This window comes from Dermacentor silvarum, chromosome 11 (genome assembly GCF_013339745.2).
Source record: "Dermacentor silvarum isolate Dsil-2018 chromosome 11, BIME_Dsil_1.4, whole genome shotgun sequence".
Lineage (NCBI taxonomy): Eukaryota > Metazoa > Arthropoda > Arachnida > Ixodida > Ixodidae > Dermacentor > Dermacentor silvarum.
Genome location: NC_051164.1, coordinates 84,386,981 through 84,409,293, shown reverse-complemented (window position 1 = coordinate 84,409,293; position 22,313 = coordinate 84,386,981). Strand labels below are relative to the sequence as shown.

General features: G+C 46.5%; 1 protein-coding gene across 1 annotated transcript in view; it reads left to right on the top strand.

Moving 5' to 3' along the window:
- The first annotated feature begins 5,671 nt into the window (after positions 1-5,671).
- The window catches only part of LOC119433118 (uncharacterized), a 30,537-nt gene continuing 13,895 nt past the window's right edge, over positions 5,672-22,313 (top strand). Inside the window, exon 1 of the mRNA XM_037700260.2 lies at positions 5,672-5,785. The gene's annotated coding sequence lies outside the window, so the exon portion shown is untranslated. The remainder of the gene's footprint in view (positions 5,786-22,313) is intronic.

The window sequence follows — 22,313 nt, the reverse complement described above, 5'->3', positions numbered from 1 at the left end:
ACCTGCGGCGCCTTGAAACAGTTCTTCAAGCAATCAAAACCTCCGGACTCACGTTAAAGCCAGAAAAGTGCCGCTTCGCATATGAGGAGCTCTTGTTTTTGGGCCACGTCATCAACAAGTCTGGAGTGCGCCCCGACCCTCAGAAAACTGCGGCCATCTCTAACTTTCCTCCGCCCGATGACAAGAAGGCAGTGCGTAGATTTCTTGGACTGTGCGCCTATTACAGGCGCTTCGTCAAGAATTTTTCACGGATCGCCGAGCCACTGACGTACCTCACGAAGGCCGACGTCGAGTTCAAGTGGGAGACGCCGCAAATCGAAGCATTTGAAGAACTGAAGCGACGCCTGCAATCGCCGCCCATTCTTGCGCATTTCGACGAAAACGCCGACACCGAAGTCCACACCGACGCAAGCAGCGTAGGACTCGGCGCCGTGCTTGTGCAGAGGACTGACGGACTAGAAAGGGTTGTAAGTTACGCTAGCCGGTCGCTATCGAAGGCGGAATCAAATTATTCCACAACAGAAAAGGAGTGCCTCGCCATCATCTGGGCTACATCAAAGTTTCGCCCCTACCTCTATGGCAGGCCCTTCAAAGTCGTCAGCGACCACCACGCCTTGTGTTGGCTAGCTAACTTGAAGGATCCTTCAGGTCGCCTCGCACGATGGAGTCTGAGACTTCAAGCATTCGACATCACCGTCGTTTACAAGTCCGGCCGAAAGCACTCTGACGCCGACTGCTTGTCTCGCGCCCCCGTCGAACCGCCGCCACAGGACGACCAGGATGACGACACTTTCTTGGGACCCATCAGTGCCGACGATTTCGCCGAACAACAGCGAGCCGACCCGGACCTAAGGAGCCTTGTAGACTACCTGGAAGGCAAGACCATCACTGTGCCGAAGGTGTTCAGGCGAGGATTGGCGTCGTTTTTCTTGCAAAACGACATTCTCCTAAAGAAGAACTTTTCGCCTCTCCGAGCCAACTACCTCCTCGTGGTACCCTCAGCATTGCGTCCAGAGGTTCTGCAAGCTCTCCATGACGACCCAACGGCTGGACACCTCGGTTTTTCCCGCACGCTCTCGAGGATACAAGAAAAATACTACTGGCCTCACCTCTCTACCGACGTCGCCCATTACGTAAGGACATGCCGAGACTGTCAACGACGCAAAACACCGCCGACAAGGCCAGCCGGACTTCTACAGCCAATCGAACCACCTCGCCGACCGTTCCAGCAGATCGGGATGGACTTACTGGGGCCTTTTCCGACGTCGACGTCCGGAAATAAATGGATCGTCGTAGCTACTGACTACCTCACCCGCTACGCCGAAACAAAAGCCTTACCCAAAGGCAGTGCCGCCGAGGTAGCCCGATTCTTCGTTGAGAACATTCTCCTGCGTCACGGTGCTCCAGAAGTCCTCATCACCGACAGAGGCACGGCCTTTACGGCAGAACTAACTCAAGCCATCCTGCGATACAGCCACACAAGCCATCGCCGGACCACCGCCTACCACCCGCAGACGAATGGCCTCACCGAGCGGCTAAATAAGACCATCGCCGACATGCTGGCAATGTACGTCGACGTCGAACACAAGACTTGGGATGCCATCCTTCCGTACGTGACCTTCGCATACAACACGGCCGTGCAAGAAACGACGCACATGGCGCCGTTCAACCTGGTCTACGGAAGGAGCCCAGCAACGACGCTTGATGCCATGCTACCGGACGTCACCGACGAAGAAAATCTCGACGTTGCCACCTATTTGCAGCGTGCCGAAGAAGGTCGACAACTCGCCCGGCTGCGCATCAAGAACCAGCAGAGAACCGACAGCCGACACTACAATCTTCGACGACGCTACGTCGAGTACCAGCCCGGCGACCGTGTTTGGGTCTGGACTCCGATACGCCGGCGAGGACTTAGCGAGAAACTATTACGACGCTATTTCGGACCCTACAAGGTTATCCGACGGATTGGCGCACTGGCCTACGAGGTCGTGCCAGACGGCATTTCGCAATCACAGCGGCGCCGCGCACGACCCGAAGTCATCCACGTGGTGCGTCTTAAGCCTTTCTACGCCCGCTAACGAACTTAGGTACTTCGTTGCTTTGTTATTTTTTTGTCTTTATTACACGTGGTTTATGTTTTCGGACTCGTGTTTGTTAGTAGCATCGGGACGATGTTTTTTTAAGGGGAGGGTAATGCCACGTGTACTTGTTTATCTTTTACCGGTGACCGCTCTTCACCGGCTCACAAACGTTAAACGTTATCGCTCGGCGCAGGACGCGCCTGTTTCTAGAACGTTATCGATGCTTCTTTCCGTTGCCTGTCTTCACTGACGCTTATGTTATCTGATTGTATGACCGACGCGAATTGTCTAGAACTTTCTGGAAGACACGCGGGCGTCAGGGATTAATCTGGAACCTTCGATGACTCAGGTATAAAAGCCGACGCGTTTCGCCGCTAATCAGATTTCGACGATCGCCGACTGTGTTCGCCGCTATCGTTGTGCTTCGAGTGTAGCTTTCTTTTGTGGGCACAGGTTCGCCCAATAAAGAATCAGTTTCGTCACACACAGTTTTACGACTGTTTTCTTCACCGTCACTACTACGTGACAATATACTCCGGCTTTCTTTATGCAAGTATAAATATTATTTGAAAGTCTTCTATTTTATTGCGATAGCAGTTATATACTCCAGGCACATTTCTGCCATTGGGGTCGCCGTCGCCGTGAGGTTCCGTATAAAGTCCATGGGCGATAAAATCGTTGCCTCTCGCCGTGGGCTCTGTGTGCCAGTGAAAGCGTGCGAGGGACGCCGCGCGCCTCGGCCCGGCGGCTGTGTCTTGAAAGCCATCTGTGGCGGGGGCAGAGTCCTTCCTCCATGCGCTGTGTTCTCGCGGCTTAGTTCGTGTTGATTTGAGCGGCGGGCCGAAGGTCAATTCGCTCGCTGCTGTTGCGAACCAGATGTCGATGACTGGCGTTCGCTGAAAGGCCGATCTCACCGCGGCCATCCAGTTTGTTGAGACTCGGGTAGCGTTTGGGCCGCTGATCCCCCAGCCAAAGGGATGAGTACATCCGGGAGTAAGAGCGAGAGAAAAAAAAAGGGTTTATTTCACATATTTACAGTGGCTCCAAATATCGACGCCCACTCCATGGGGGAGCAATTTGAAAGTCTCAGCTCACTACATGTCTGAGCACATATCAGAACACGTCAGGGCACACCACTGCACTCAAGGTGTCTCCTTATAAAACATTGTCTTCCCTAGTTGACCCGACTAGGAAATCTGACGACCTTGGTGCGGCCAATCAGAGGGGTCGTATTGTTTACAGAACTCCGCCTCTAATGATGCAGCTTCGAAGCAAGGACGAGGCAATGTGGAAACAGGGGATTCACTCTCCTCCTACGAAAGTCGTCTCCTTGGTTTCTATCTCTCAGTGACGTTCGTCTTGCCAGGGTCGGGAGAGTGACCTTCGCGCTGGTCCCCGATTCCACGAAATCTGGCGGTTGTGGTCGCTTCGTGAACTTCTTTGTCATCGCGTCCCAGCCGGTGTCGCGCCGCGTCGCCGAGTAGGAGGCCGCTGATCAAGGGGGTGGCATCGGGGGAACACACAAACGATGCGCACTGCCGATTTGGGGCGCTTGTTTGCCTGTCAACGTCGGTGTCGGGCACTGTCGCCGTCTGGGTGACGCTGATGAAAGGGCCTGCCTCGATGAATGCGCCCGGTCGACTCGGGATGCAACACTGCTGCAGCCGCGCTTACTTACTACAGCGTTTTGACAGCCAGTTGCCGCGGTCATCGAGTGAGATGTGTTCATGTTTGCTTGTGTGGGCGCGACACCAACCTTTTTAATTTTGTTAGTATGCCTATGTTTACAAGTTTATACGGCCGATAAAGGTATTATCTTTACTTCGTATAGCTGTCGACTAGTTTGCTATCGCAATCGATGCTTCGCCTCTAGGGCGAAGCTGTGACTTTTTTTTTCAGCAACTGCTCAATCAATTTCAACGACCTAAGTTTACCTTTCCACAAAGATGTGCTGTTCCAACGCTCATGTTGAATTCTATGTGTAGCGAAGCTTAGTGAAGGTGGTCGTTAACTGCTACATAAGAAACTTCGATGCGTACAATCGTCAACATTCTAATCATATGCAATGCATCCTCTACGGAATGTTTTCGTTTAAGAACTGTCCAGGGGTGAGAACCTTAATTTCGTGCAAACAAATGTTTTTTGTTTATGCGTGGCACCACTGGAAAGCTGAGCCGGAACGTAAACGCCGAGTCAGGCTGGTGCACAGTGTAGGACGTGTACGAGTGCCCGAACACTGGAAATACGCGATCCATGTTCGACCCCTCCCCACCAATATGTCCCATGAGTCACACACTGGTCGCCGGGAGGCGCGGGCTCTTGCCCTCCGACGCCACTACGGCTCCAAACAAAGCGTATTTTACACGGACATCGCCGGCCCTTACCATGGGGGTTGGTATACGGCCGCCGTAGTCCACCAAGACAGGCAGGTGGATGGTCTCTCCTTCCGTGCACCCAATGCTACCCATGCTGAAGAGGTGGCCATAGCCCTAGCTATCTCACATGACGCTTCCAAAACCATCATATCTGACTCCAGAGGAGCCTGTCGAAATTTCCAGCTGGGATGGATCTCACCCCTAGCTGCTCAAATTCTTCGACCTTGCCCGCGGGTAGGTGACCCCTCTCCCCGCTCACTAATCTGGACCCCCGGCCATCAGGAACTCACAGGCAATGAGGCAGCCCATGCTGCCGCCCGCGCACTCATTCCCCGGGCAACTGCCTCCTCCACCGATGACCACTCTGATCCAGAATATAATCCTCCTCTTCTCACTTTTAAAGACATAAGTACCCATTATCGGGACTCTCACCGCCGCTTTCCTGCTTTATGCGTGGCACCACTGGAAAGCTGAGCCGGAACGTAAACGCCGAGTCAGGCTGGTGCACAGTGTAGGACGTGGACGCCGCATTGTCAGGAGGACGAAGTCGATGTGTGATGCTTGCCGAGGGGGGAAAAATAAATAAATGATGAGGAGAGGTGATCAGGTGCAAGGAAGTGTGACACACGTGCAAACATATCCAGTCCCTCTATACCGATTGCTTCACCGTGTCACTGCCCAATGTTTCCAAAGAATGAGGCAACCAGAATATAGAAAATTTCCGAAAATAAAGGAAGCAATGTGAGCTACGCATACCGAGCAGACGCTGTAAAATGAAGTCAACCGCCGCACTGACGAAAGGAAATTCTGTTGTGAAAACGTTGGCTCCGGCGACTCTTCTCGTTTGACGGGTGTGATTACGAAGCCTCCAGTCATCCTGCAGTTGGCTCCTCCCTCTTGATTTTGTTCATCACTGAAGCTTCTATTCCCGCAGCAGTCGATAGCGATTGATCCTTGCTGATACTGAGCTCAAGCAGTATTCTAAAATCAATCCATGGAATGGCCTATATTTTATGGAAAAATGAGCTGTCATTACTTTGCTCTTTCATTTTGCATTGTCTTCGATTAAACCTTATTCGTCTGGAGATACCCCCAACAATGCTTGCTTGCTTCTAACTACCAATACCAGTTTTGGTTTTTTTTTAAGTCAGAGTTAACCACTTTTTTTTAGTGAACGTGAGGTCTTACTTCAAAGGGTCTTTTTTTTTCGTTCAGAATCCTCGAAACGCCAAAGCGCTGCGGCAACTAAGGTTTCAAGGCCGCAAAGTAGACAACAGAGAGCTCGAAATCAACAAACAAGTTCTCAAGGAACGCAGCAAGGACGTGTGGGTGAGTTTAACGAGCTTCTATTTAACGCTTAATTTATCGCTTAATGATTTAACTTTTCATCAAGAGTGATGCCACTTGCAGGGAAGTATACAGTGAGATCGCAACGACAACAATTAACAAAAATACCACAAGCTTCGTCGCGCATTTTCTTAATAGGGGCGTTCGAATCGCGTATAGTTTTCGATTGAATTCAACACGAAAACTTGAAAAACACTGACCGGAGATATAAAATTGAATGCCTAAGGTTTTCCTGCTTTCGAAAGCAAACCCAAAGAATATAAAACGCAACATCAATTTTTCCGCCAATGGTTTACTTTGAACCAATAACTTGTCGGCAACGTGTAGCTGCGTATTTGATCAATCTTTCTCGTCGCCTAGGAGGTTTTACTCAATAATTAGCATGCATGCATACCAACGTTCCTCAGAAGATATGCTGGCAGTCTGATCGCTTGCTCATCAACACTGTCAGTGCAACGACCTGTTACCTATTACTGCACAGTACTGCCCATTATTATACAGTACTTTATAAATACAGTAACTCGCGGTGAATGCTTAGTGGTTATGATCTTGGGCTGCTAAGCACGACGTCGCGGGATCGAATCCTGGCCACGGCGGCCGCATTTTGATGGTGGCGAGATGCAGAAAGCACCCGTGTATACGTAGATTTTGGTGCACGTTAAAAAACACCAGGTGGTGTAAGTTAATCCGGAGTCCCCCACTACGGCGTGCCTAATAATCAGATGGTGGTTTTGGCGCGTAAAACCCCATAATTAAATAATTTTAATTTCCAAATACAGCGCAATGCTCGCGAAGGCACCAGCGTCAATTCTGGTGCATGTCTAGGCCAGCTTTCCTTGAAGAAAGAAACCGATTCTGCATGATAATTCAGTCTCAGATGGCTAATGGGTGCTTCCCAACGTCACAAACACTGTTGCAAGAGCCTAAAGAATGCAAAAAGAAAGCAACAAGGCGCTCGCGGCAGTCAGTGAAAACAATCGCTCCCTACACATCAGGCGCATATCCGTTCTTACATTTGCAAGGGCACGGCTTTCCCTCATAACTTGGGCGTCACTAATATTCATGCCAACAAGTCTGCATATTATTTATCTTTTTTTTTCTGCCTCGTCTTACTTAGAAAAGTTGTACACCAGGAACAACGCATATAGTTTGCATGCTCCAGATTTTTATCTCTCGGCATACTTACAGTATAAAATTCTAATTATTGTTTTTATTTCGAGAGCATTACTCGCCTCAATGTGCGACCACGCCATCATCAGAACACCGTGGCAGAAAGCTGTAGCAAGAATGATACGGCACACAAATTGTGTCATCTTCATCCAAGTAAAAAAACAAAAAAGAAAGCCATGGTGAGGATTCGATCCTCTTCTCCACCGCCATTGCTAATTCGCCATTACCTAGCGCGCTAACCACTGCGCCATTATTGCTTTGCGCCACCGTTGCAACAGCTGACAGTGATGAATATCTTCGAGGCCACAGAGTTTCTCACTATATTACCTAGAGGGAAAACTGGCGCTGCTGCACTGTGGTGTCCATGGGAATGCCGGTATATTGTGACTTCGGATTGACATCGTTCTCGGAGAGCCAGAAAGCCTTGAAGACGCGCCTGCCTAGCACCGTTCCGTCTGTCACAATGATTCATTTGCTGCTAAAACAGCACGTAAAAAGCTGCTTTAGCTTTATTGTTACACAAAAACATGTTTTGCTTAATTTTGAGGACTTACTATTGGATGTACAATCATAGAAAACCTAAAAAGTATCAGCTGGCAGCTAAAGTTGGGGGGCAGGCGACAACATTATCGCTCGCTTTGGAACAACTTGTCGTCTGTTCTTGCTTTTCTTCGCTTGAAGCTGCATTGTAGGTGAGTGAACTTTATTGAGAGATGTAATATGGGTGAATGAAAGCCTTTTATGCAGATTTTATATTAGGAACACATTATTTGTGTAGCCATATCCACGTTTTAGACGAAGCCTCGTTCAACACCAGCCAACACAAGCCTCGCAGACACATATCCCATCATTCCCATGAGGGCACGGTGCCCTTTAAGAAACTCGCATAGACGGTGGCGCCAGTTTACCCTCTAGGTGGAATAATGAGAAACTCTATGTTCGAGGCTATGCACGTGTTGGGGCTCTGCCTGGTGGGCGATTTACTAGGGGCATCATAGGAGTAGTGAAAGGACTACACATCGGTGTAGTACTCCGATCGCAAGGCCCTGCTGTATACTGTCGATCAACTTGGACCCGCAGACGCCGTCGCCGGAGCCCATGGTTGACGACAAATAAGATGCAACGTGCTTCGGCTATCGTCGGCACACGACTACGACTTCGCGCCAGAGTATGAGGTGCAGTTCGCCTGCGACCCCGATGAAAGAATGTAGTGCCACCACTGTGGTGTCGCTCGGAAAAGTGCTGTCGTCACTCGGCGAACTGGTGTCATTGTGCTGAAAAGTGGTGTCATTGAGAAAGAACGCTGAATGCAATGTGCGTGAGACGCAACTTTAATGAGGACTAACATATAAAACGGAGCTGAGAGATCGCAGTATGGTCGCCTTGCGTTGTTGCGACCTCATAAGCAGCAACATTAGACTCGGGAATATAACGCAGCAGCACTAAACTCAGCAACATTTTGGCGCAACACTAAACTCAGCGACACACTCGGCGACAAGTAATGCTCTCGCATTTACACATCATAAGAATTGCTTACGTGCCCCCTATAGTGTTTTGTTCATGTTTATTGGTGTGCTTCTTTGAATTTTCACATATTAAGTTTACATAATTTATCTGAGCAGTTATTTCTGCCTTTACGTCCATTCAGTACAAAAGTTAATACGTTAGCAAGTTTCGATTAATATGCCATCAAATAAAAAAAACATTAAAATGTAAAAGCAACGAGAGCGGGGATATTTTTTTCTGTAAGGAAAGAGTAAAATATTCACAGCCTGTCTGAAATGACCAGGCGCACTTCACTGAAGAAGATAGATAGCAACGCAATTTCGTGGAGGTTCATATAAAACTAGCAGCGCGTCGAAGACGAGCAGCGACGCAAATTAGATGCAAACGAGCGCTGACAAGCTAACAGTGGTTCATTCCTTCAAACGTTTGCATGTGTGCACGTTACTGTGTGCATGTGTGCACGCAAGGCAACGAAGCGAACATAAAAACGAACATAAAAAAACACACACAATAATTGCACAAAAAAAGCAACAAAATATAGCGAATGAACATGTCATGCTTGCATCGTTGCTTTGCTGGCGCATACGCGCTATGATGTACATATGTACCCGCTCTCCAGAATAACGCTCTAGGTAACGGTGGTGTGTCGCTCTTCTTGTTGTGAGCGTATCACATCGTCAAACTGCAGTGGTGCCGGGAGCGAGTGTCCAGCTAGGCTGTGGGATGACGTAGGAACAAAAACAAAACCATGCCGCCACCACGGCTTACCCACCCGTTACCCAAATGGGCCCAGGCGTGCCCCAACCCTGAAATCGGCTGTCTTTTTGGGTGAACTATCCTTGGAAGCAGCGCGTGGCATGCAAATGCCGTGGAACCGTGCGGGCACCACATTACCCTGTAAATGGAGCTGGGGGACTCCCATGGTGGCAGTTTCCCTTGTGGCAACCATAAGCATTTTTTTAGGTTGTAAATTCCTCTGGTTGGTGAAATAAACCCATTTCGAAGCATTGAGGTCCCGTAATGGCCGAGCAGTCGTTCTGGAGTACACGTATACATATATTACCGCAAGGTACCCTGGGTAACTATATTACCGCAAGGTCAGCGGCCCCCAAGTTTAAAATGTTTTATAGGGCACCTGGGCTGATGAGGTTCCTCCGTTAAATGCACTAAACGCATCCGAGGTGCTGCCTCGCTATAAATGTGATAAGACCGGATGTAAAACGTACAAACTAGAATAACTTCATGCACGGAACATTTCCAGCGTGTCGAATCATGCAGAACTCCCGCGCATGTTTGCCACTACTGGTATATGTTTGAGAAGTTTGACATAATTCGCATTGAACAGTGTTGTGTGTACCGTATATTAACCAGTTTCCATTTCTGTGAAAAGAAAATTTGGTTTTTATAGCTTTAACTGGACACTCTCTGTATTCATCGAAAATGGCCTCCAAGTAAACATTCTTTTGTGCCCTCACAACTTTCTGCACCAGCCGCTGTCCGAAACCACAATGTGCAGGCAACATACAACTGCAGGGTTTATCCTTGCGAAGTCTGTCGCTACCACTTCGACGTCAGCCTAGAGCGACAGCAGGTACGGCAATATTGATATACACTTGAAAAGCATGAAAATGTTACTCTACAGAGCTAGATGACTCTTCCGAAAATGTTGTTGAAATTCTGAAACGTCATTTGATTGCAAACAAGCAGAATGAATAAAGGCCCAGCATATCCTTAAACTGTCTCCGACACGTAAATACTGAAGACATCTTTGTGACGTTATTGACATCATTATTATTTTTTTTCGGATGTTCGAATTACGTATGTTACCAAAAAAAGCTTACAATCAGAGTTACAATCTGTAGCAGCTTTCGTGTATCTTGAATTTCTTTGTAATCCTTCCTCATTAAGCCGCTATTCGCATACCATCTGCAGACGATGTCAATGTCAGGAATGTCCGGAAGAGCTGGTGCGCAAATTTCAATTGCACATCACCACCTTTCATGAGCTAACCAACGGTGACGTTAAGACTTAGCTGTCGCGTAATTTACATAAGCCTGTCTCCTTTTACCTCAGTTTTGCTCCGTGTGTTTGCAGACTAAGGCGTTTTGAAATAAATGACTGCGTTTATGGGCTAAAACTCGCTGATGCAGGAGTGAGTGCTTTCGAGAAGGGAAGCGCTTTTCTTTGCTTCTCTGATATGTATGATTACTTTTGATTGTGGTAATCAAACGTTTTTTGAGCCAGAAGGATAGAAGGATCCGAGGTGCTAAATTGTTGTCGGTAACAAGCGTACGAGGGAAGCTGACAAATGAAGCCAGGTAATATGAATGGGAAAGTAACTGTTATGTTTATTTGAGATGTAGAAGCAATAATCAAAAAAGAAATGCTAGTGAACGAAAACACAACTTGCCGCAGTTTGGAGCCGAACCCGACATTTTGCGCCTTACGCCTGCCATGCTTTGCCATTGAGCTACCAAGGCGGCCGCCATCTCGATCACATTCTTAGGTATTTGTGCATCTGTATACAAGCTTTGCCCTGGGAGTGTTAGCCGTGCCATTTACGGCCAGCTTTGATGCCATAACATAGCATAAAATGTTTATTAGCCGGTTGCGTCTTCCTAAGTTCACGTACTACCGCATAAACCGAAATATAGGCCAACCTATAGCTGAGTTGACCGGACGAAGACACAATGTTCTTAAGGCCGCTATGTAAGACAAAGTATGATTTCAGGTATTTTCTTTTTTCTTTCTGGGAAGAAATCTCAATCTGTATATCGGTTTAAATGACAGGTGACGCCTGCGCTCGGAAGGACGTTCCATATCCACCACCAACTCCGTAGATAGAGGTCGCTGACACTTCCAATGCTAATCTTGCGCACATTCACAAATAATGAAACAAGTGAAGGGAGGAATACAGTTACAGTAGCTAAAAATGTTAATTAAAGCACCGCATGCGTAATGTGAAATATGTAGGTTCGACTCCGATACATGGCAAGTTGTCTTCACGTATGCTTTCATTTTCCTTTTAATAGGTGTTCATACATTTCCGTTAAAAAAAGCCGGCAGATCCCACGGTGTGTGGGAATCGATGTTATGCGAAGCACTGTGTGGGAAGCCTGCCAAGTTAACGAAACGATTATGAGAGAACCAAGATGTAGGCGGCTCTTTCATGACCTACATGACACGTATGTTATGACATTCATGCCCTGAGTCCTCAGGAGTCCCTTTAGCTACAGCTAAGAGACCTTAAGGCCAAAGCCTTAGTTATGCTCATGACAATGATTTGGACCATCCACCTTTAGCCTTTTCCTTCACTTAGTACCACATCCAAACCAATTCAATTGGTTTTTGAGTGTTTCTTTTTCTGAGTGTTTTTTTTTAGTATATATTTTTTCGTTGCGTCATGCTCATGACTATGGCTTCTGCCATCATCCTTTAGTGTTTACTTCACTTAGTACCCACATCAGAACCCACTGCAGTGGTTTTTGGGTGCTGAGCTTCTTTCGCTGAGCCATTGTCATTTTTTCTGTGCCATGCTGATGACTATGCCTTCTACCACAATCCTTGCGTGTTTCCTTCACTTAGTACCCACGTCCGAATTCATTTCTGTGGTTATTGAGTCTTATTTTTTTTGTTGAGTTATTGTCATTTTTGCTGAGTCATGCTCATGACTATGACTTCTACCAGCATACTGCTGTGTTTCCTTCACTTAGTACCCATGTCCGAACCCATTTCAGTGGTTTTTGAGTGTTAATCTTTTAAATGCGAAGCATTTCCAGACGAAGATTTGCTACTTTGGCAGTATCTATCTATCTATCTATCTATCTATCTATCTATCTATCTATCTATCTATCTATCTCTCTATCCGCCTACGCATTTGTGCTCTCATGGTCGTTGCGTTAACTTGGTATGTACCAAAATTGGCATACTGTGACAAGAGTATATGACGAACATAGATAGATAGATAGATAGATAGATAGATAGATAGATAGATAGATAGATAGATAGATAGATAGATAGATAGATAGATAGATAGATAGATAGATAGATAGATAGATAGATAGATAGATAGATAGATAGATAGATAGATAGATAGATAGATAGATAGATAGATAGATAGATAGATAGATAATGTCAAAGTAGCAAATTTTTGGAAGAAATGCTTCGCATTTAAAAACACATAGACGCAAACACGCCCGTGTACCGTACATTCAGTGCAGGTTTAAGAACCACAGGGGGTCAATATAATCCGTAGTCCATCACTACGGCGTGCGTCGTAGTGAAATCATGATTTTGGCACGTAAAACTAGTGAATTTATTTTTTTAAGAAAATAGACACGAAACCTTTCTGCACATGATTATTAATGGCCGCGGTGCCTATTAAAGTTGACTACGCAAGCTCAAGAGAGGTAGCGCAAGCCTTCTATTGAGGTCACGCGTCGGTCTGCACGAAAGATAACTGTTTAGGCAGGACATTTCTTCCTTGTGTAAGATAAGATAATTGAAGGCCGGCTAGCCCACGCACTCCCACTATTGTTTATATGCCAAGCCTCGACCATAAGGCGCCGTCCTTCGTTCTTATACGTGATTTTATGCTGCCATCAAATTTTGGAGCGCATTTACAATCTCTATTGTGCGACGAAAGCTGAGACGGTGTTCCTCCGGTTAAGGACCTTTTACACACAAATTATCTTATTCGGTCTACATAAAAACGGCCGCAGGGGAGGGCATTCTGCAAACTTGTTGGTGTGTCCTGCATAACACCTGCCGGGCCTTTTTTGTGCCGTTCACCTATTTTTCTTTCTTTGCATGGTGGCACATAACCTCCCTAACCTATTGGCAGCCGTAAACATCGTAAACACAGCGTTAACACAGCGTAAACACAGCCGTAAACACAGTATTAACATCGTATATATCGCCTACTTTCTTTAGTCTGCGCGCCAAGGTATGTATGCAGGGAATATCCACGAACCTCTGAACAGTATTATCATTGCTTCTGCAACCGCTTGAGAACTCGAAGAAATGATGAACTTCTTCAAGCGTTCCGAAATAGCAACTATTGCAAATCAATGATAACCTGCGTATAATAAACGCACAAGCGTGTTAAGCCTGCCGCTCATATTGTGCACAAACGACTCCGTGAGAGTGTACTTAGGATAAGGCAGGTCATATTGCTTTTTTAGAAATTTAGAGTGTATGCATGGTTACCCATGTTTTCCGGGACGTCCAGGTAATGTCTGGAAATCGTATTATTTTATGCACAGACTATAGTTTAGTGAACCTGAACCCCTTACTATTACTATAAAATCTTCAGTTACCGAGGCAATAGCATTACCAAATTGATCTTTAGAAGAAAACACCAAGTAATCGACTGCAGATAAAATGCATAGAATAGTTTTGCGTCTTCCTTCTTTTCCGCCACTGTTCGAACTTCCAGTTGATATTCGGCATTTGGGTTGTGTGTTTACCTTGGCTTGTGCCCGTTTCAGCATGTGTACCCTTTTCTGGCATGAATTTCTGAGCTATACTAAGACATATTGGACCTGCCGCTATTTACCGCTTTATTTACTATTGTGTTGATTGGACACCAACATTGATAACGCTTTTTACGTTGCCAAATCTGGCCTCCCCTGATAATTATGTATCACCTATGTTGTGCCGTAGTACACTGACGTTACAGACTTCTGGATCTATACTTAGAAATTTATCATCCGATTATGATAAATGTCATTCATTCATTCATTCATTCACACAGGCCTTGGTGAACTGGTTCAGAGACAGCAATAACATAGAGCACCACCTCTCATTTCTGTGTGGCCTGATCTTCACCATCAGCCTGTCGATGTTGTTAACGTTCTTCTGGTTGGAATACGCCCGTCGTACAGCCAACGTGTCCTGGTTGCTGGCCATGCCATTGAGAATTGCTTTCGCCGTCCATAGCTTCGTGTGGGTGTCCACAGCTCTATTCTTCCTATGGTAGGTGATGAGGTGTCTAGGTCGAATCACTAAGTGTATAACGTGTAGTGAAGTGTAGGTTCGGGTTTCTGAGCACGATTTAAACGCATTTAACAAGGTTACGAACTTGTTTGAAAATGTCCTCATGTTTTGTTTGACAAATCTGTTTTTCGCGCTACCAAATAATATTTAGCCGAGCGCCACCGATTTCCATGCCATTTGCTCCCTCTGCTAACCAAAACAATATCATGAATCAATTTAGTAGTGAGTATTTCAAAACACAGGTATAGCATAAGAGGTGCCCTGTAACTTTTCAGTATAAGTTCGACATATTGCTCCGCATCAGTTCTGTAGTCTTCTTCATCACAAGGCCCTCAACTCAATATTAGCCAGTGCATATTCTTTGAACAAATATTTCTTACAGCACAATATAATACAATATAATATAATACAATATAATACAATGCAATACAATGCAATAGAACCTTTATTGTGCATAAAGCAAAACAAAGTACAGATAGCAGGCCTACCAAAACCTCAGAGGGCCTGACTTGCAGTGCCTGGCTGTCAGGTCACAGAAAATTACACAGGGTTATTAGCTTGTTCTAATGACACAACGCGTCATCTATAACAGGTCGCAATCCACAATGACAGAATCTTGAAGTTATGACCACCTGGCCAGATGTGGCCTAAATATTTATGCTACGGATTCAAAACTTTCTTCTGCGAAACTTGCGCCTTGTTTTAAAAGAAATATATAGAAGTATAGAGGACATAAGACCACTCATTCGCAATTCGCGACTAAAGAAGTTAGAGGCAGTGGCTAAAGTATACGCTGTCCTGTCGCCTTATCGATGCGCTTGTCACTGTTACCCAGGCTGTACCCGAAGGAGTTTTGGACATGGAAGAACCAGACGCTGCCTGACATATCACGGACTCTCATCCATTTAGCGACCGGATCAGATTCGGTGGCTGCCGAAGTGCCGTAGCAGCACGAAGCTCGTTACCATCGTCGCTAGCACCGTGGCCAAAGGATACGCATCAACTCTTTTAATAATATTTATCGCAAATTGACACTCGCATTCGTCGGTGCCTTTTCCTGCCTCCATTCGTCTTTCACAGATCTCTCCTTTACCCTTCAGACGCCAATGAGTTATGCGCAAAGAAAGTTTAGTTTCTTTTTACATCGTAAGAATCTTGAAAGGCTCACTGCTGCAGAATCAATTAACAGTTTTGAAATTATTCAGTGGGTATTGTCAAGTTTACAGAATGTAGGCTCGGAGCGACATGTTTTGACAGAAACATCCAGCTATGTGGACATCGACTATTCGGTGTACAGTTCACTAGGAAAACAACCATCCAGCCAGTAGAAACAGCTGTCCCTGTGAAAAAAAATGGTAAAGGAATCAATGCACGGAATCATTACATACTGATTGATACCTAGAGAAAACCCCGAGAAGCCTAACGCCCAAATAGTTTTACATAAAAACGTTGCCTAATTGTTGCAGCTTGCAGCGCAGGTACACTCAGAAGCTTTTTTTTAGAAATGTCAGTGACACATTTTAAACATAATTGTTTTAATCAGTGCTTTTGCGTTTGATGCGCTATTGTGGCGTGCACAATTGTGCGTATAGCACTGGAAGGGACTATTATCAATTGAACTGGTATCTTATTTTAGCAAAGAGCGTGAATTCAGGAAGTAGAACGACATACCATTGAAAGGACAAAGGCAAACGCTATTCTTACAAGCTATGTTTACTCCACGCCTGCGAGTTTCCATACGTCACCGTATTATAAAAAAAATCTTTAAAAAGTGAGATAAAAGATACGACAGAGAAAGTACAATGAAACTACTCAGAAATGCCCGTGTCACATCGTCGGGGTGGGTTTGTGGCCTGATTGTTTCTTTCAGGGGCTTGCTCAAAAGTTAAACAATCGGACCACAAGCAAATCGGAAAGATTTACGCAGGTGAACGATTTCCGTGAAAATTACTGCATACAGTGAAGCTTTACATGTGGCTGCAGATTGTGAATTGACTCCGTCTTCATTCCTATATAAAGTAGCACGTCTATAAACTGTAAATATTTTCTTTAAGATTTTTCCAAGCGTTGTCATACAGTGTAGTAGAAATGCCTGTACATAATATACGTCTGTCCGCGACGACTCGGTTCACGCAGTTTGAAACACAGTTTGCCTTGTCCCAAAACAAACTGTGTCTCAAAATTCGGAAACAAAACTAACTTGTGCGAAGCGAAGACATGGTTCCAGCCTCACCGCTAAACACAGACCCGTTTATAGTGTGAATACCAAGTGGCCCCTCGACCATGTATCCGGCTTTCCATGGATGCGTTGCATGAGACAGGGTCGCCCAGACCACTGTGCTTGCTCTGCAAGAACTGAGCCCAGCAAGAAGCCAGTCAACTTTTGCACCACGCAGCAACATTTCACTGTTCTCGCCACAGAACAGTGCTGTCAGGACGCCCACTGTTCAGCACTGTCAGAACTGACCCTAATTTGTCGTTTCCCATACGCCAACAGCATGATTGCATCACTTGTTCTCGTGGCTCTTGGAGTTTCAGCTTTGTTACGAATTTGCCGTGCCACAAATGTAGTTTGCATAGGTGTAGCGCTTAAGCCACAAGCAACGAGTGAATTCACCAACTGTCAAGAGCACCGGCGTGACAGTTGGACAGTTATACAATGCCACTCGCGAAACACGGGATTTAGTGAGCGTTCAGCAATCAACACGCACATGCTGGAGATGCCAGTAACAGCTCTTTTGACACACTCCTACGCCTAGAGCGGTACTATCTGCCGCTCCCCCTCCGTGAAGCTCGCAAGTAAAACAACGTTATTAAGTCGCGCCAGTGAATTCGCCCTTTGGCTACCCGCAAACACGTGCTAATAAGCCTTCGTGGGCTCTGAAGTTGAAAAGCCTCCGGCAACTCAATGGTCTCACTTTTGTAACCCAGTTCGGTTTGTTCCCTACCCGGCTGAATGAGACGTATAAGACAACAAATTTTGTCGGGGCACTGTGCAAGTCCGCATTGCGCCAACAGATGAGTACAAAGGCGGCTACAACCAATGCATCCCGGCTCGGTCTCAGCTCTTGTCTCGTTTTGTTCACACTAAGTGTGCTTTGCACTGACGTAGGGCAACCCGAAGCGGCGAATTTCAGTTACGGTCATGTTTTTCATGACGACTAAACTAATTAGTCTGAATTCGAATTCTTCTTGAGTTTTCTGTAAGCGCCCACACGTTATATAAAACAACGAATTGTGAAGGTGGTGGTGGTGGCGGTGCATGCAGATGCGTTGAGCCTGACGATCGAGGCCCACGTTTACTTCACCGCCAGGCCACTTACAATGCCACGAGGCATGTCTCAAACGTTGAACAAAGTGGTGTTTCACTTTATAGTGGAAGCGGGAGACAGGACGTTTCTTTGTAGAATGTGATGGGTTAGTTTCGAAAATACTGTGAGCTCGCGTTTCGTAGGGCCTTTATTTGGCCAATAAGAAGCGCTTTCATTGAGCACCCCAGGGCGAATACGTCAAAAAAAATTTTTTTTTTCGTATCCAGCCTTGTTAAACAAAGAAACTTGCTTTTCTTACGCTAGTCTTCTTTGTTTTATTGATGTGGAATAATACGGGCTAAAGTTCACCCAATTTGTAACTATTGAGATAACAGTCATTGTGTCAAGAGCCTTTCAAAGCGTGCACTTATTTCATGATGAACCCTACTTCAATGCACCAATGCAAGCAAATGGCTGCAATTCCTCTGCTTCGTGAAATTCTGAGCAATTTTCAGTTTTCTGGCGTGCATAAGTGCACGTGCTCTGGTACAGCTGTATACGTAGACGCTGGGAGTTGATGCCCTCTGAAAAGCAGACAATATGCAAACACTGCAGAAAGAGGAGTGGCGCGTTGGCTTTATTCGCATGACAACCAGGATTTTATCCTTTATTTGAACCAGACTGTAGCTCTTGTAAGAACAAGAAAAATAAAAAGAATGTGCACGTCGTGATGTCATCGCCAATGATGCTCATGTTTACTAAAACGAAATTGAGGAGAAGGCGGAAACGGGAATAGAAAGGACCTTGTGCAAGGGACAGCAACGAGGGCTGCATATAGTTCTTGGTTTCTACGCATCGTTCTGTTGTAACACATTAAATACCTTTCAGAGACAGGGTAAACTCAAGAAAACAAACTCTAGTGGAGCAGACAGGAGCGCCTGTAAAAAGAAGCCCAGTATCCGTGTGCCACACAGATTCACAGGCAGACTGTGTTTCCGAAAAAAAGAAGACACAGCATCCGAGTCTCCAAGTTCCAGAGTGAAACTTTGAGCTAGAAGAGAAAGGGCTGTGCCCCAGCGTTTGAAGGAAAAGCCCAAGGTCATGCCGTATATTGGCATCAGATTTCGCACAACCTAATGAAGTTTGGCGGCAAGCACGACGGTCCCTCTCATACTCTCAGCCCTTAACAAATTGTTAAAGCTCTGTCTTCACATTTATGCTGAAAAAGGAGGGTCGCAAAAGAATTAAAGCTCCATCGGAGTTTCCTCTTTACCCACGACGGGTGGGAAAGTTGAAATCGACTACACGAAAGGACGCGTAAACGGCCACCTCGGGGAGCCTAATCTAAATGTGAAAGAGAAAGAAGATAAGAACGCGCGTTTGGCTGTGTACGTTACGGAATGTGGTTGCGAGCGGACAGTTTCCTACAAAAATTACCGGAGGGAACCCTGGTCTTACGTGCTTAAGCTGGGCACTACGGGACCTGCAACTATGGCGGTTTAGCCGGCGTGAGAATAATGGGAAGTACGTGGGTTGTTCAAACTTGGACCTTTTGTCTTCAAACGGCTTCTGACTTTGAAAATTGATAATGTTAAACAAAATTGGAGCGCGCTTAAGCTTCGCCTTTAGGAGTGAAACGTGATAGCGTGATCGGGCTCCGTTCGTATCGCATTTTAGATGCGAAGCATCTTATGCTCGGGGCTATGCCACTCTCTCCCTACCTCCCTCCATCCATCCAACCGCCGTGCGTCCACACCCCTACTGCGCATGCGCATCCTTCTCCCTCCCTCTCCTTATCTCATCTCCTCTCCTCTCGGGATTCATGCACATCCTCCTCCCCCTCCTCGCCTTTCCTTGTCTCATCCCCTCTCCTCTCGGCATTCCTCCTCTCCTCTCAGACGCTCCTCTCCTCTCCGGATTGCGCAACGAATGGCAACACGTGCGGCTCCGCGCGCGATTATGCGAAGCAGCTCAGGTTAGAGACGCAACGGTAGGCGCCCCAGAGGCACCGGCAACAGTCACCAACGCCGCGCGCGTTCGGTGCGAACGCGGGCAAAACGCCGACGGCGTCGACAACAGTTCTGCGCGTTACTGGTGCTGCTCCATGTCCAAGTTTATACAGCTGATAAAACTACCTTGAGTCGACCCCATGGCTGCTTCGCATACTACTCAGGGTTCCCCTACGGGAAGATGGTGTAATTTTTTCATTATGAGTAGGCTTCACTGCAACACAAAACGTGGGAAAAGCCAGCTGACAAAGACCAAGCTTACACCGTTCCCCTTAATGTCGGCTTCACTTTTAAACAAGAATGCATTGATGGGAAGACATTTTTTCAGGGGCAATACGTATAAGCCGTCTTATATCAAAATGTGAAGGCCGTAGGGCCTTTTTTATTATTTTGATAATTGTTTCCTGTTAGTCCGAGGCGCGCGCGTGTCCACAACGCATCGACAGGCTAAGTCCCAGTTTGAGCTGCCGTAGGGAGCCTACATGCAACAGCGCTTGCATGTCGGCTCCCTAAGCTGCCGAGGACGCGAGCGCCTGCTGGATGGCGTTTCAGCAAGTAACCTACCCGGGCGTGCCACTGTTGCATGGTAGAAATGCTGGGAAAAAGGGGTTTGTGTTTGAGTTTCCTCGTAACAGAGTTACGTTTTCTCGTACATTTAAATTACAGTCGGACGCTATCATGTCGGCAGGTTGTGGTGAAGTCGTACTTTACGATTTTCTGACGGATATTACTTTGAGAAATTCAATTTTTGTTCAGTAACACATTGCGCCACACGGAGGGACTGCGCGGTCGGGGTGGTTCGGAATGATTTTCTTGGCCGGGCAACGCCCCCGTCACCAACACCAGATTTTCTGCGACGCGGGGCCCTTAAAGCTGTCGCGTTAAAATATGCCGCTATAAATGAAACAATTGGCAATGATCGCGCATGCGGGCAGAGACTAACCCTCGTATTCCGCAGCGTTTCTCCCCTCTATCTACACTTCCACCTCGATTCGGGAAAGTGGGTGGCAGCGCCATCCCTCGACAGCAGCGGTCACTGCGTTTCAATGAAACTCCACAGTAATTCTTGAGAAGCGTAGCGTTTTCGTCAGTAGAGGGGTTGCGCTTTGGTCAACTCGGTGGAGTGAACGAAGAGCTTCGAGTCGAGGATCGTTTGAGAACACGGAGGTAATTCTCTTGCTGCGTTTAGAATACCATGAGTGCATCAGAAGTTAGAAATATAAAGCGTAAAAAGATAACGTCACTAGAACGTGGGAAGCCCGAATAAAGATTAGACAAATCGATGAAGAAGCCATCATTCCCAAGGTGACAAGAGTGATCGCAGCTGCAGAGTTTCCTCTAGTGATTTTTGTAGGGAACACTATAGTTGCGAGGCGCGACATCAGCTGGCAAAGGTTCTAGGCAAGAGCAACAGGAACACAACTCGATTGGCTATGGGGCATTTCTTAAATAAGTTGTCAGTCACTTAAGTATGCTTACGCGATGTAAGACGAAAGCATGAGGACTTGTCTAAGTTATCACCTTAAAGTAAAGCTCCACATTAATCCACGTTGCTCTAATTTTTACCAACGTTAATATTCCTTAATCCTCTTTATTCCACCTTAATCCGCTTTTTTGCGACCTAATTCACTTTATTCCACCTCAATTCAATTTTGGGAGTGAGCCAGGTCGTTTTCTTGGGTGTGGGTCACGGCGTCCGGCCGATGCCGTGGTTGTTCATTGTGGGATTTCGCAGCGCGAGCCGCAGCAGGTCCAGCGGAGGAAAGCGTGACGTCATCACTTGGTCACGTGAGTTTTTTTGTCGTCCGATGTTAACGCCGGACGCCGGATTTTTCGCTTCATGGGGCATACAAGGCTTTGGCCATTGAAGAAATCCATCTGTATCAGCGGGGCATCGACAAGCTTGCGCACTTCTCACTATGAATTTACGAATGCAGCTATTTGAGTAGCGTGATCTTTATGAGGTAGTTATTGCGCGGTCACGCCAAGTTGAGAGGCGGAGCATTGCTACAGATACTACGTAAATGTAAATATTACGGCGGGGTGTGTGCTATTATTAAACAAATGATTGGCAGCGCTCGTGCTTATCTGTTTTGTGTTTGTGCCCGTCCAACGTTTTCCGCTGCCATACTCTGTTATAGCGCAAGTTCAACAAGCCAAACAGTCAGTCCTGAACCATAATTTGACTCGAAGACAACAGGCGGAATTCACTAAAGGCTTGACCCCCCTTTGCCAGTGTTCGAGTAAAGCTGAAGCTGCCGAGACATAAAGCAGGTTAGGCTAAGAGGGATAACTGATTCTTGTTAGGCGCAGACGGGACGTTGTAATATTGGGTGGACTAAGACAGTAATAAGCTTTAATAGACGTTAGAAAGTAACGAAGTTCTGTGCGATATGTTCCGAGAAGCGGTATGCATGACCGCTATACAATAGCTATGTTTGTATTTCTTTTCTGTGCGAAAGGCTTCTGGTTCGCCTGTGAAAAGATTTGCGATGTACGTGCGTGTTTGTGTCGGTACTGTTTGTGCTCATGGTGTCTGTCACCTCAACTTTCGCCCGACATCTGGAGTAGCAAACT